Source organism: Diceros bicornis, chromosome 3, assembly GCF_020826845.1.
Source record: "Diceros bicornis minor isolate mBicDic1 chromosome 3, mDicBic1.mat.cur, whole genome shotgun sequence".
Taxonomy (NCBI): domain Eukaryota; kingdom Metazoa; phylum Chordata; class Mammalia; order Perissodactyla; family Rhinocerotidae; genus Diceros; species Diceros bicornis.
This window is the reverse complement of record NC_080742.1, coordinates 87,481,077-87,496,354: the sequence shown is the minus strand read 5'-3', so window position 1 is coordinate 87,496,354 and position 15,278 is coordinate 87,481,077. Positions and strand designations below refer to the sequence as shown.

General features: G+C 44.8%; 1 protein-coding gene and 1 long non-coding RNA gene across 3 annotated transcripts in view; one reads left to right on the top strand and one right to left on the bottom strand.

The window, feature by feature from the left end:
• The window catches only part of TBXAS1 (thromboxane A synthase 1), a 153,309-nt gene that overhangs the window by 128,548 nt on the left and 9,483 nt on the right, over positions 1–15,278 (bottom strand). The gene's annotated exons all lie outside the window — the stretch shown is intronic.
• Positions 1,431–14,947, top strand: LOC131398113 (uncharacterized). 2 transcript variants are annotated; one of them, XR_009216836.1, is made up of 3 exons: positions 1,431–1,657; positions 4,622–6,042; positions 12,414–14,947. It is a non-coding gene; the product is annotated as an uncharacterized LOC131398113 (long non-coding RNA). The 2 variants fall into 2 exon arrangements; XR_009216834.1 differs by having other exon boundaries at positions 1,432–1,657; positions 4,622–4,740.

The following is a 15,278-nucleotide window of genomic DNA, read 5'->3' as shown; positions in this document are numbered from 1 at the left end:
TGTATGTAACTTGTCTTTCTCTTGTGGCTTTTAGGATTCTCTCTTTATCTTTAATTCTGGACATTTTAATTATGATGTATCTTGGTGTGGGCCTCTTTGGGTTTACCTTGTTTGGTGCTCTCTGTGCTTCCTGTACCTGTATGTCTGATTCCTTCCTTAGGTTAGGAAAGTTTTCGGCTATAATTTCTTCAAATAGATTCTCTACCCCTTTGTCTCACTCTTCTCCTTCTGGGACACCTATAACATGGATGTTAGTGTGCTTGATGTTGTCCCAGAGGTCCCTTAGACTGTCCTCACTCTTTTTACTTCTTTTTTCTTTTATCTGTTTGGCTTGGGTGATTTCTTCTAGTCTTTCATCCAGCTCGCAGATGCGTTCTTCTGTATCCTCTACTCTGCTTTTGAGTCCCTCTAGTGAATTTTTCATTTCCAGTATTGTATTCTTCATTTCTGATTGGTTCTTTTTTATATCTTCCATTTCTTTGTTGACATTCTTACTGAGTTCATCCATTCTTCTCCCAAGATCAGCGAGCATCCTTAACACTCTTTGTTTGGACTCTCTGTTGGTTAGGTTGCTCATTTCTGTTTTGCTTAGTTCCTTTTGTGGGGTTTTGTCCTGTTCCCTTACTTGTAACATACTCTTTTGCCTCCTCATTTTGCCTCTTTCCCTGTGCTTGTGTCTATGTATTAGGTAGGTCAGCTACATCTCCTGCTCTCGGAGAGGTGACCTTATATAAGTGATGCCTTAGGAGGCCTGGCAGTGTGCTTTCCTCTCCTCTCCAGTTGCAAATGTTCCAGGAGTGACCCCTCTGTGGGCTACGTGTGTCTTTCTGTTGTGGTGGGGTTGTTCTTCCCACAGGTGCCCAGGGAGGCTGAGCTATGCCCTTGGCCAGCTGTTGTAATGCTCAGCTGCTTGTAGTTGTTGTGGGCCCTTCAGTCTCTTTATCGGGTGTGGCGAGCCACAGCACATTTGGCTGCAAGGTCTAATAGCACATTCCTGTTGTCGTATTTCTATTAAGTGAGTAGGCCCCCAGCGTGGCAGGTTGTTAGGCTCAGGGGCTTACAATTGCTATAAGCCTCCAGCCTTTAGGTCCCTTGTCAACTCTCTGAGGATTGCAGCTGGGTGGGGCTGACCTCAGGCACAGGAGTACCCAATTGTTTCAGGCTTTGGAAGGTGGGACCAACCCCCTATGTGGCTCTTTGAGAAGCACAAGTCTTCTGCAGCTGACAAGCCCCACCGCCCACAGGTCCACACACACAGTCAACACAGTCCTGCTCCGTGCGCACGCCCCAACCTCCTGAAGTGGACCCAGTCTCTCCAAGGTGGGAGCCCCACACTCTCCACCCGCTCCTTGCACACACCCGCCCTACAGAGGAGGACCCAGTCGCCAGGCTGTGGAGAATCCAGGCAGCTCCCTTAGCAGCCCCACAAGTTGCCTGAGGGCTTGTTGTTGGGTGGGGCCAGTCCCTAGGGGGGGCTGCCTGCCCTGGCTGAGCGGGATTAAATCGGTGCTCTAATGGGTGGAGCAGGGAGAACTCCAATGGCTCTGCCAGTGTCTGTGTCAGCACGCCCACACCAGGCCATAACAATGGCCGCCGCCAATGTCCCAGTCCCCGGAGAGGTCTCACCTCTCACCGAGATGCACTCAGAACCTATTAGGTGAGTCTCTTTTCCCCAAAGGGCTGTGCACCTTTCTTTCTGGTCATTTTAGGTTGCTTTCTGAAATGGGTGAGTGTGTGTGTGGGCCCTTTAAGAGTCAGTTTTAATTTCTTTGTGTACCAGCTTTTTTGGGGGTACTCCCCCAATGTTTTAGTAGCAGGCAAAGTCAGATATTATGCCCCTCGTCTCGATTGTGCTGGGTCCAAAAAATGCCTACAACGAGGGCGCTCCCCACCTCAGGTCCCTGCTCCTCCAGGGAGGCTGCGGACCTGTGGGCTGCTCTCGGGCAGCTGTGAAGCTGGCGGCTTGTAAAAGTGGCGTTTTTCCTCTCCAGAAGGGAGTTTCTGGCTCTTCCACCTCAATTAGGCTTGTTGTTTGTTGCAGGAGTTCCTCTTATCCAGTTTTCAGTTCTCTCTCGGGGGTAATTTTTCCAAGAGTAGTTGTAAATTGGCTGTGTCCGCTGGAGGAGGTGAGTTCAGAGTCTGCCTATGCCGCCATCTTGACTTCTCTCCTGCTTTTGTTGATCCTTTCTAATTTTTTGTTTTCTATTTCATTAATTTGTGCTCATATTTTTAATATAGTCTTCCTTCTATTTTCCTTGGGTTTAATCTGTGTTCTTTGTTTCTTTGATATATATTTTTTGTTTTAGTTTCTTAACAATTTAGCTCACTTACGTTCAATATTTTATCTTTAATGAATGCATTTAAGTCTGTAACTCTCCCTCTAAGTACTTCTTTAGCTGCATTTCACAGATTTTGAAATGTGATTCTTTCAGTGTCTGTCGTGTTCTAATAGGAAACTTCTGAATATAAAATGTGCTAAACTAAAGAGTTGATTCCATAACGTCTTACAATAGTGACACATGATATTTTTCTATCATTAGGAGCTCATGGATTTAAATATTTTTGATATGTTTTGATCCATTGCAATTATTATTTTATTTATCAAATTGTTGCATCTTTGGCTAGTTGGTACATATAAGTTTGTTCCTAAGTACTTTTGATAGAATAGTTTCTTCATTTTCTTAAATGACAAGATGATCCAAGTTCACCTTGTACATTTCTTGCCCCAAACCTGGATCAGCAATTTTCCCAAGGAGCCCTGGATCCTTTTAGTGGAAAATGGCATCTAGGGACCATAACAGGAAGAAGACTTTTCACTGTATTTCTTGGTGATACTTATGATACCATGTTTGATTCTTTAACCATGTGAATGCCTATTCAAAAACTTAAATAGATTTTGAAACTTGTTAGTTGAATCCTTTATAATTAGAATTATTTAAAATGTATAGTAATGCCTTACATGAAAGATCAGTATAGTGAATCCTATCAGAGAGTGGAGGCATTTTTTTTAAGTAAACTAATCTTTCCCAACTGTATTAGGTTCCCATTGCTGTTGTAACAAACAGCCACAAATTTAGTGGCTTAAAACAACACAATTTACTACCTTACAGTTCTGGAGGCCAGAAGTCCAAACGCAGTCTCACTAGTCTAAAGTCAAGTGTCAGGCAGGGCTGGTTCCTTCTCTAGGCTCCAGGGAGTATCAGTTCTTTGTCTCCTTGGCATATAGCTGATCACTCCAACCTCTGCTTCCAGTCATCGCAGGCCTTCCGTGACGGTCTCCTCCTGCGTCCCTCTGATAAGCACCCTTGTGATTACATTTAGGGCCCCCCCAGGTAATCCGGGATACTCTCCCTATCTCAAGGTCTTTAATCACATCTTTAAAGTCCCTTTTGCCATAGAAAGTGGCATTCACGAGTTCCAGGGATTAGGATATAGAAATCTTTGGCAGCCATTATTCAGCTACCACACCTATATCCACATCTATGTTGTGTATAGATCCTAATTTTATTTTGGAGTGTGCCTGAAAAGGAGAAGTGACTGGGGTGGGGACTGTGAGATTGTCAGAACTTCCTGTTTAGGGAGAACTGGATGGCACAGCTGCTGGGGGGTGGGGAGGAAGAAAGCCCAGAGCTTGCGTGATTCTCGGCCTCTGCATCGGGCACCAGGCTTTGGTGGGCCTGCCACCTAAACACCAAACTGATAAGTATTTTAAAGAAAATACTACAATTAATAATAATAATAGTAATAAGTCAGTTATTGGTAATTATAGTGCAGAGAGTTAACTAACTTGCCCATTTTTGTCGCAACTTTTCAGGGCAGGTGACTCAGTTAAGTCAATAAATCTCAATTAGTATTAAGACATTAATCTTCTAAATTCAGTTATTCATAGAACATCTTTACAATTTTTGCCATATCTGTAAATCGCCTGTGCTATCTCTTGCTTCCCAATTTCCTTTAAATAAACTCACACACATTTATTTTAAAATGAAACTTAATGTCATGACCATAAATGAAAACCATTACCACTTCCGTAAAAAAAAAACTAATGGTAAAAATAAACACTTTACAATGGAAAATTTTAAAAGCCTGTGAACCCCCTAAAATGATCTGACCTGCCATGGATCATCCAGAGGCCACAGCCGGGAAGATGTGGCTCTGAGGATGGTCCAGGCAGGTCACATTTTATAGCGTACTCTGTCTAGGTCGCCCTGGCTCTGCTGATAGTTGAACACCATGGCCAGAGAATGAGGAAGGAATCTCAGTCCTTTCTCAGAATACACATGGAGAATTAGATCAAATGAATCTTTGCGTCCTGTGTTTCATGTCTCAGAACTAAGGAGAGCTGGTCTGCATTGGATTTATTCCAAGCTATGAAGTTAGTTTACCCTCATGAAGGGTGAAGTCCTAGTAGTGAAGTCCTTTATCACTGTTAGGGCTAATGTTAATTGACATGTTACAAATGAAGAGAACCGTGGGTCAACACATATTCAGTGTCCGTCTCCTACATGCCAGGCGTGGTGCTGGGTGCCGGGGATGCTGCAGGGACATGGCACCTACAGCCTGGTGGACCAGACAGACCTGACAAGCAGTTTATTAAGCATTTACATTATGATCCTTGCAGCAAAGAAGCATCACATGCCAGAGGATGTGCCGGTTGAAATGTATGCTTTGTATTTTGATCACTTAAGAGCACTTCTTCTCTCCAACTGTTTGATGGTGTTTGTTGAACCTGAAAAAATAGTGAGTGGTCCTTATGCTTATTATTTCCCCCAAGGCTAGTTTTCAAAAAACGGGCCCTTCCAAAGAAGACCAGTCTCCAAAAAACCATTAAACTGAGGACCGAGGTGTTAAATAGCAGGCGAAGGTGCTAGAAGGGGCTGCTGCTTTGAAAGTAGTGGTGTACCAGGAGGCCCCAGAGAAGAGTGGGGAAGGGGGTCATGTGGGAGGAAACGCTGTGCACCTGCCTTAGCGCTGAGTGTGCCCTGCTTTCTCAGGTGTGCTTTCCAACGCCTTCCTGCCCAGAAAACCAACTACTACCTTCTAGAACTGATGGCAGCAAATGGCGCGCAGTTTGAGTTGGTGGTAAATAAGGGAGGGAACTCATAGAGTGAGGCCTCAGCCTTTGTTCCCAAATTCTCTGCCACATCACACAGTTGGTCACAGAAGGATTCCAGAGCGTGCCTTGCCCTTTTGTGCCAGCGAGAATTAAAGGCGTAGAATGATGGAGGTAATGCAAAGAGCAGCTTCACAATATAAACACACATGCGACCTATCTTTCTATTTTAAAAATAGAACAAAGCAATTGAATTATGTCATAAAACCAGTTAAGTGGCTGATATTTATGAAACACTTCTGGATTTTTTTTTTAAGTATTTGTTGTTTGACTGAATTTAGCTAGACCGAGCTCCTCTGCCCACCACCAGAAAAATCAATGACATATATAAATGTAAATGCAGTATAAAACCATCCCCCCAGAACCTCTCTTCTAGGATAGAGAGGGGAAAAAAAAGAGAGTAATGGCTTAGTGCATTTGAAAATATATTTATGATAAATAGTTTTAAATAAAACATTTAAATGTATTATAATATATTTAAATATATAAATATAAATATAATTTATATGTTTATATGTTTAAAAATGAAAAGCTGCCTTTTGTTTCTGGGCCTTGAATTCCTTATGTCGGGACTATCAGCCCAGATGTGGCATCCTGCAAAAGCCCTGCCTCATCCTGCTTATCCCAGGACCTGGAGAACTGGATCTTGAGAGGGAAAAAGCAAGCTGAAGAATTTCTTACAAACTCCCTTCAAGTAAGAATTTTACTTCTGTGAACTCCTCTCTTCTGTGTTCCCCCCACGCTGAGTTCGGCAGCCCTGCCCAGGAGAAAAAGGTTCTCATCAGAGAGCCACAGGCAGCTTCTGGGTTCCAGAGACACGAGGAGCCCAAGATGCACATTTGCAGAGGCAGAAAAATAATTAGGTGTCCCCAGATCAGCAGGAGCATCTTCACAAGACAATTTAAAGGACTCTTGCTCCTCCTGGACAGGTAAGGGTCCAGGCCAGAGCCAAAGAGTTCATTTCTATCTCTCCATCTGCCAATTCGTAGACTGGGCCTCCCTGATAATTGTGCTCTCAAGGTAATGGCTTGTTTAAGTAATTGATGATGTTTGTCCTCACCGGGGAATCTTAGCACATCAAAAGATGTTGAGAAAGCCAAAACTCACCTAGAGTCTGAATTAGTCACTTTGTCAAGCACAACAAAGGCTGTCTTGCTTTGCTAATGATCCCAAATGAGGCAACAACCCTCAGTTAAGTAAGGAAACTATGGTGTCTTTAATTAATCTTTCAGAGAGCTCAGACTTGCTTTTTTACTAGCTTTATTTTTATGAAAATGTGGGGAAATGCATGCAGAGCTGGTATTTTCCAAATTTCTCAAGTGCGGGAAGGGTGAGACCTGGCTTCACTTAAGTTCGTAGAGAAGGATCTGGGGCTTTAGCTGACCACAAGATCAGTGTGTGTGGCTGGGCCTGGATCAGAGGAAGTTAGTCTCAGTGTATGCCTCCAAATGCTGCCTTAGCACTTCCTCTTGCCCCAGGCTTGGGATGCCACTGAACACCTCCCCACTTCCTCCCAGGACAGCTGCCTCAGCCTTTCTGGGCTGCCCCTCAGGACCCAGCCACCCTCCAGCCTGCTCTCCGGCTGACTTTTCTGATTCCAAGTCATCTCTCACAGGCAGCTCAAGCTTCCCCAGCTTTGGGACAGGCCCTCACTCCCCTTTACCTCCCCTCCCCCTCCCCCGCCTCCCAGAGCTCCAGGTCGGCCTGAGTCCTTTGCCTGGTATCTAGTCATGCTGCAGGGACTCAAGATCACGCAGGGCGGGGCAGAGCCCTGAGGTCCTGCGTGTCCAGAACGGAAGGTTGGACACATTGCTGTGTTGGTCTGATCCCACCTGCACAGCTATCTTTAAAAGCACTTTGACAGCCTTAAGGCCACTTGGAAGCCAATGAGCAGGATGAGGGGATGCGGTCTGGAAGCCACTCAATTCAGATACTTATAGGATGTGGATACCATACAAAGGGTGAGACACATCCCGACCACCAGAGAGTGTATCCTATGGGAAACAGGGCGGGGGGGGGGGGCGTACCGGGGATTTCCCTTGGCCTTGGGGAAGCCCTGATAACTGCTTTCCATGTATTTCTTATCTTACCTGATAACTCCCTGTGGCTTCTAAACTGGGCCCTCTCTGACTCTTTCCATCAATACTCATCTGCAATCAATCACCAAGTGCCGTCAGCCCTGCCATCCAAACATCTCTCTAGTAGGTTCTCCTTACTTCTAACTGACACTGCCCTATTTCGGGCCCTCATCATCTCTCCCTTGGGCATGAGCTCTTCAATAGGTCCTAAATTGGCCTCCCAGCTTCTAGTTTCTCCCCTCATTCACCAATCTGCTGTCCACACTAGTGCCAGAAGAAAACTGCTAACACGCAAATCTGACCATGTTGTGACCCGATTCAGAATTCCTCGTTGGCTACCTGTCGCTTTTAGACCAAACACTAAACTCCTTTATATGGTACATAGGGCCTTTGATGATCTGGCCCTGGCCTGACTCCCCAGCCTCACTGCATGTGGTCTCTGTCCCCCAGCTTTAGACTCTGGCAGTTTTTCGTGACTTGGACGTTTCCAGTTATGCCATCTTGTTTCATACTTCCAGCCTTTTATCCATGCTCTTCTCCAGGGCCAGGACTAAGGCGAGCCATGTGAGGCACCTAGGACACAAAATTTAAGGAGGCACTCACTCTCAGGGATGTGTAAGTGCCAACCCTGCTCTTGCACCACCCTAAGAGTGAGTGCCTCCTTAAATCCTGCACCCAGGTACCTGCTTACCTCACCCTGATCCCAGCACACTCTTTTCTCTGCCTAGTGTGTCCACCCTCTTTCTCCACCTGGCAAGTGTTGATCATTTTTCAGGTTTCTGCTTGAGGGCTACCTCCTCCAGGAGCCCACCCAGAATATCCTGGGCACACGGAGACATTTTCCTTGGCGACTGGCTCCCTAATGACGGAGGGATTACAAACAAAGAGTGGGAGAGCTCAGTGTATTGTTTGTAGGAATATAATCCTGCCTAAATTCATTATTTACTGTACCTGGGTCTGTTTCCATCATGTGGGCTTAGTCATCTGTAGTTAATCCTTTTGTTTTTATGAAGTCCTTGAAGAACCCTTTAGGCGTTGTTGTGAAAGAGCGACTTCTGCCTGGGGTGAACCCCAACAGACAATTAAATTAGGGTCCAGAGAGGGCAAAGGAGTTCCTCCTGCCTCTGTGTCCTCCATAATAATAGTGAGCAGCTACAGAAGGTTTCCCAAGGGGCAGGAGCTATTCTAAGTGTTTCACGCATATTAACTCATTTATTCCTCTCCACACTCTGTGTGGAAGGTGCTATTATGATCATCTTCATTTTGCAGATGGAAAAATAGAGGCTCAGAGAGGTTAAGTAACTCGCCCAAGGTCCCACAGCTAGTAAGTAGCAGAGCTAACATTCGAACCCAGGCTGTTTGGCTCTGGAGTCTGTGCTCTGAACTAGCAGCCTCTGCTGTCTCATTTTACATTTGCAGAGCAGCAAATTGCCTAGAACCCAACTGTCTACAAGACAGGGGGCGCGGAAAGCCCTGCTTTGCTCACTTCTGTGGGTTAAAGACTCTGAGATCCCTGTGAAAAGAGAGATGCCATTCACAGGACTCGGTTATTCCCTGGGATCAAATCAACTGATCAGATTAATCAGCAGGGCCCCAGACTTGCAACAAGGACAGGTAAATTTAAAGTGAAGACCTGGCCTGTGCAGAGTAGAGAGGATGTTTCTTTGGCCGGTAGAGTTTCGTTACCTCTGAGTAGCCAAGGTCGATACACGGGGTCATTGGGTACTGGTAGTAGGTGCAGAGAATGATTCTAAGTTCTTTTGCCTCTAGCCTAGTAGGCATTCAAAAGATATTTGCCAATTGGATGTGAGGTTATGTCTTCATAAACCCAGCCAATATTTCCATCTTTCTATTGCTCCGTGACCTGCCCAAAAGCCTGGAACAGGCCTGGGAAACCCAATTCTGTCTCCCAGCTTGGCAGACGACATAGAGAGCTTGGGCAATCAAAATAACAAAAGAATATTGTGAGTGTTTCAAATATATTTATAATCCCCATTGCATCTTGTTTGTTACCGTAATCCCCAAATCTTTATGTTGACCTAATTCTTGGCAAGTTCATTGGCCTTTGATCACCCCCTTACCTCAGTGCTCAACTGTGGGTCCAACTGGGAATTGTATAAAACGAGGTCAGAAGGCAATAGCTCCAGTCTAGGATCACCAAGAGTCTCAGTGCCCTTTGCTCATTAGTGTGGTTGGTTCTAGCTCTCACCCCCTGGGCTCTGGACGAGATGCACAGACGCATAGAACCTGCCTGACCTTCCCCATGGCCAGCCTTTCTGGGTTTGGCATCTTGGCTGCCTCCTGCACTTTATAATCCCTTGTATAATTATTATCCCTTGTCCTAGTCCTGGCTAATCCTAGCCATTCCTATCTCATCACCTGTATCAGTTATCTACTGCTGTGTAACAAATTACTCCAAAACCTATGTGGCTTAAAACAACAAAGATTTATTATCTCACACAGTTTCCAAGGATCTCCCATGGGGTTACAGTCAGGCCATCAGCTGGGGCTCCAATGATCTAAGGCTTGCCTGAGCCTGGAGAATCCACTTCCATGCCCACTTTTGTAGCTGTTGGCAGGCTTTACCCTGTGGCCTTTCCCTAGGGCTGCTCAGCAGGGCAACTGGCTTCCCCCTAAACAAGCAACCAAGGAGAGAGAGAGAGTGCCCAAGATGGAAGCCTCAGTCTTTTATAACCTAATGGTGGAAGTGACATACAGTATTCTATTAGTCACATGACTGACCCTGGTACAGTGGGGGAGGGGACTATGCAAGGGTGTGAATATTAGGGGATAGGGATCATTAGAGACCACCTTGGAGGTGGCTGCCACATCACCTATGCCCCAGTGTGGACAAATTTAATTAAAGTATATCCTTCTTCCAAAGTTTCACCTCGGGTTTTTCAAGCTGATTACTAAGCCTTGTAAAATCTGTAAGCTGTTTCCTCCTATGATGAGGTATTTAAACAAGATGTAGTTGTTCCATTCTTCGTTCCATAAAGATGTATTTGGTGCCTACTCTGTGCCAGGCACTATGCCAGATGCCGTCACACTAAGAGAGTAGATAGGGTCTACTTGGCTTTTACTGGAAAATTAAAATCAGGGAAACTTCAAACTGGGGTGGATAACAATGGATTTAAAGCCTTCAGAAAACCATATGGCTAACAATAGCTGACATTTACCGAGCACTTGCTTTGGGTCAGGCGTTGTACCAAAGACTTTATAAACATAGTGGCCTTTAATTTCCACCGCTGTCCTTGTTATGTCCATTATATCAACGGGGAAACAGAGGCTTAGAGACAGGCCCCAGGGACTGGCCTACTGGTTGGTGACCAGGCCACAGCCCAGAGCTGGTCTCTCTGACGGAAGGGCCTGAGCCTCTAGCCAGGCCTCTGATGGATCTGTCCTGGCTCAGCAAGACCGGTGGGGGGAAGGAGACTGCAGTCGTTTCCTAGTGCTACCATAACGAAGTACCACAAGCTGGGGCCTTACCACAATAGAAATTTATGCTCTCACAGTTCAGGAGGTAGAAGTCTAAAGTCAAGGTGTCAGCAGGGTGGTGCTCTCTCTGAGCTCTAGGGGAGGATCCTTCCTTGCTCTTCTAGCTTCTGACAGATGCTGGCTTGCAGCTGCATCAATCCAGCCTCTGCCTCCATCATCACAGGGTGTTTTCCCTGTGTGTCTGTCTTCATATCATCTTCACTCTGTGTGTCTCTGTGTCCAAGTTTTCTTCTTCTTATAAGGACATCAGTCATGGATTAGGGCCCACTGTAATCCAGTATAAGCTCATCTTAACTTGATTACATCTGCGAAGACCCTGTTTCCAAATAACGCCACGTTCTGAGGTGCTGAGCGGACGTGAATTTGGGGGAGACACGACTCAACCCAGTACAAAGACCATCTGAGCTGTCAGCAGCCCTGGAAAAGGCCTAAAGAGAATAATCCACCTGGGTGTATTGGAGGGAGGGGTCTTCCTGACCACTGGGGGGACAGAGAAGGCGAGATGGAAAGAAACGGACCCTAACGAAAGAAAACACTGATTCAAAAACATTTTTTTTCTTGGCTCATTCTGAATGTTGGGCTTTGTTTTTTATTTCGTCTATTGGGCTTTTGGGTCTTTTTTTTTTTCTTTTTTACTATTTATTATTATTATACTAATTAATGTATATATTTTAGTTGTTTTAGTCAGCACACCCTTTTCCTGGGAAAAAAGGAAATGATATTTTGTGGTTGATTTTGCATGGCAAGAGCACCTCCCTGTTCTGATAAACCAGCGACTTCCTGGAAGAGACTGTTCAATAGCGTGTGACAGGGGGGAGCATGGAAGTGAGACCAAGGTCTCTTTTTATCTTGGGAAGTCAAGGTTAAACTCACCCTGTGTAACAGACCTAGTGATACTAGGGTACACCCTTTCTTCTTTCAGCCGCTAGCCAGCAGCAAGGGGTAGTTTCTGGAAGGACAAGAGATAATCCTAAAACATATATTTTCTTTAATAACCCAGTAGGGCTCTAGCACCCATGAGAATATTTAAAACAATTCTGGAGCTATTTATGTTTTCAGGCATAGCCATTTCTTGACATAACAGCATCCATAAATTTATTGCCCAGTGTAGAACAATGAATTTGTCCTAAACTGTGCAGCTCACAATCTACAAGGATATCCCCTGGTTGTTGCATTTCAGGGTATGGTGTACACACTGTCTTTTCTGCATTCAGGCTTCTTCTGGTCTTCTGGACTTCAGAAATGCCTCCCCTCAATCCTGCTTTTCCAGATTGGAGTTGGGTCCTTTATATAGCAGCTGCTCCCTTCCCCACCTCATCCCCCGAGTCAATATTTGCTCTTCTCATTGTATGTTCTAGCTCCATCATCACTCAGCCCCTGACCTCAATCACTTATTCAGCTTGAAGTTCCTGGGTACATCCCCAAGCTCAGCCCAGGTACAAGCTGAGCTTCTACATGAGCTCGCAACTCTGCTTTAGCAATCCTGGTGCTAGTCTACCACTCCATAGCCAAGACCCACCATGACCCACCATGTCAGTGCCTCAGTGGGCAAATTCCCCACCACGTCTGTTCTTTTTTCAGAGATCATTGTTTTCATTTAAAATAAAAATCCAAGCATCCATTAGCTTTAAGTTTTTGTCTGTTTGTTTTTATTTTTGTTTCTTGTTTTATTTTTTCTTGTCACTCATGGCCTCTTTCTGCTTTGCATTCTTGTGATCTTCCAGGAGGAGAGCTTTCTCGAAGTATCCTCTTCAGCCTGGGCCCCATGACAAACACATGTGGAGCAGATCTGAATCCACCGCAGCCTGGAACAGAGCTACCCCAGCCAACCCACAGACCATGAGAAAAATCAGTGTTGTTTGCCAGCAAGTTTGGAGTGTTTGTTACACAGCATTATTGCAGCAGTAGTTGACTAATATAGGTCAATTCACTTAACTTCTCTGGACCTTCATTTCCATCTGTAAAATGAAGCCATTGGATTATAATCAAGGTGTTCAACCTGTTTTATACCCCTCCACAGCTGAGGGCTCTGGCGTATACCCAACAGTAACAGAGACAAAACATACCAGAGTCAAATATTGGAAAGCACTAAAGAAAGAAAAGCATTGGGAAACGTGCATTCCATTTAGGAACTGGGGACTTATTAGGGCCTTGGAAAGAGTCATTTCTGGTGGACAATGGAGGAGAAGCCCCATTGCAGGGCTGAAAGGTAAATGGGAGGTGAGAAAGTGAGCAAGCATGGGGTCCTCTCTCAAGCCACTTGGCTGGGAAGAGAAGGATGGGTGGAGTAGTAGCTTGGGTGGAACATACAGTCAAAGAACAGGTAGTTAGTTGGTTAGTTGGTTCTTTGTCTGACTGACTTGTAATGATTTAAGATGGAGAGAATTGAATCTGCAAAGAAACATTTACAGTGTCATAGTTAAGGGATAACAAAGGTAAGAGCTTGGGCAAGAGTGTACAGGAAACAAGAGGTCTGGTCTACCAGAGAGAGTCGAGTGAGACTCACCAGATGTATTTACCGATTTGATATGCTCATTTACACTTCAGGTTCTCAAACCTAACGGCAGGGCAAGCGTCAACCAGTGAAACAAAGATCAAATGAAACATAGAATTGTGCTATTACTGTTCAAATCAGAGGATAAATGTACATTTGTCATAGGAAAACCTGAAAAATTTCTGGAAAGCAAATTGCATTTAAAGTTTGATTTATATAGTACTTTTCAAGAAATAGATTTTCTTTTATTTTTAAATACCTACAACTAGGAGATAGATAGTTGCCATCAACAGACTAGTAATAATATATGTTGATGTAAGATCTACCATTCATTAGTGCCCATACTCCCTTTTAAGAAGACAGGAGTAGGATGACTCTCTGCCCTTCACTGTTGGAAACTGCAGCTCAGAAAGGCAGCTAACATCTCAGACCTTCTTCTTGAAAGAAAAATCCACACTCATCTTCTCAACTGCCTTTCTTCCCGATCACTTCTAAACCTGCTGCGTTCTGGCTTCTGTCCCCACCACACCATCAGTGACTATCTCCATCACCTCCTAAGACTTCTTAGTTGCTAAATCCAATAGACATTTTTTAAACCTCATCTTATTTGTTCAAGGCCAAAACTACTTACTTTTGGTATAAGCCCAAGATCATTCAAAGTGAGGCCACTTCTTTGAAGTATGCCTCTCTTCACTTTTCACTTCAATGCATTTCTGAAGATCATGTAGGAGTTCCGAATGGTGTTAAAAAATAGATAAATAAAATGAAAACAAAACCACGACCTATCTACCTAGCATCTATGTGATTATTGTTGAGTACAGCCTGCAGTTATGGGATGATAATAGCTAAGACTTTTTGAACACTGACTGTGCCCAGCACTGCTCCAAGTCTACTCCATGTTTTAGCTCATTTAATCCTCCCAACATGCTATCGGTAAGTACTGTTATTATCCCTATTTTACAAATGGGGGAACTGAGGCACAGAGACCTTGCAAACTTCCATAAGGTCACAGAGCTAGCCAGGATTTGAACCCAGGCAATTCGGTTCCAAAGCCCAGGCTCTGGACCCTTATACAAAGTGGGGAGAGGCAGCCAAGAGCAAAGTGTTTTCAGGTGTTTTTAGAGGCGGTGCTGATGAATGGACATGCAGCCAAGTGCTTGAGAGCAGCTTACTTTCCTAGATGGATTCAACAGTCACCTTTGCACCCTGATTCTGTTTAGCAATGCTTCCTTCATAAATCGTGCAGAGATGAACTTTAACCCACAGCCTAGTCTAGCCTGAATTGTAAAGACAAAATGTTTTATTAAGATCCAGAGTTCACTTCAGTGAAATCTGGTTATATAACAAGTGGGGGTGGTAGCTGGTTGCAGTGGTATGCAGCCAGAAGTGGATGGAAATTCTCTGTGATGATATTCGTAGAAGCAAAGAACTAACATGTATTTGTATGTATATATGCCAAGCACATACCACACGAAATCCTATATACTATCTCTTTTAATTCAGTTTGGTTCAACAAATAATGGAATGCATATTACCCAATAGAAATGTATTGAGTGCCCCAGGCACAATGCTGGGCACTTGAAGCGAAAGCTAGGTAAACACAACCCTGCTCACCTTCTAATAGCGGGGATAAGTAGTCAGAGAGAGAAGAGGTACCAGGTGTGGTTGGTGGAGCACAGGGGATGCAGAAGCTCTCACCTGAATGAAGGGGTAAAGGGCAACCCAGCAGAGGGAAGGAAATTGGTGGTAAACAGCATGGTGTATGGAAGGAACTGTGAGGTGTGAAGGAACTGTGCCAGGTGAGAACTGATGGGAGATGAACATGCAGAGGTGGATGGGACCAGGCCAGAGAGGGCCTCGTGTCCCAGGCCAAAAAGACTTAATTCCCTAGGCAGGGAAGGCCATGGAACGGTTTTATGCAGGAGAGTGACGAGCTTCTGGTGTGTTGTTCTGGCTGCAGAGCTGCAGGACAAATTTGAGGGGCACAAGACAGGAGGCAGAGAAACCAATTGGGAAGCTATTTTAGGCCTAGGGATGCTCTTGAAATCTGAACTACAGCAGTAGAAGAGCAGATAGAGAGGAAGGGGCGATTCAA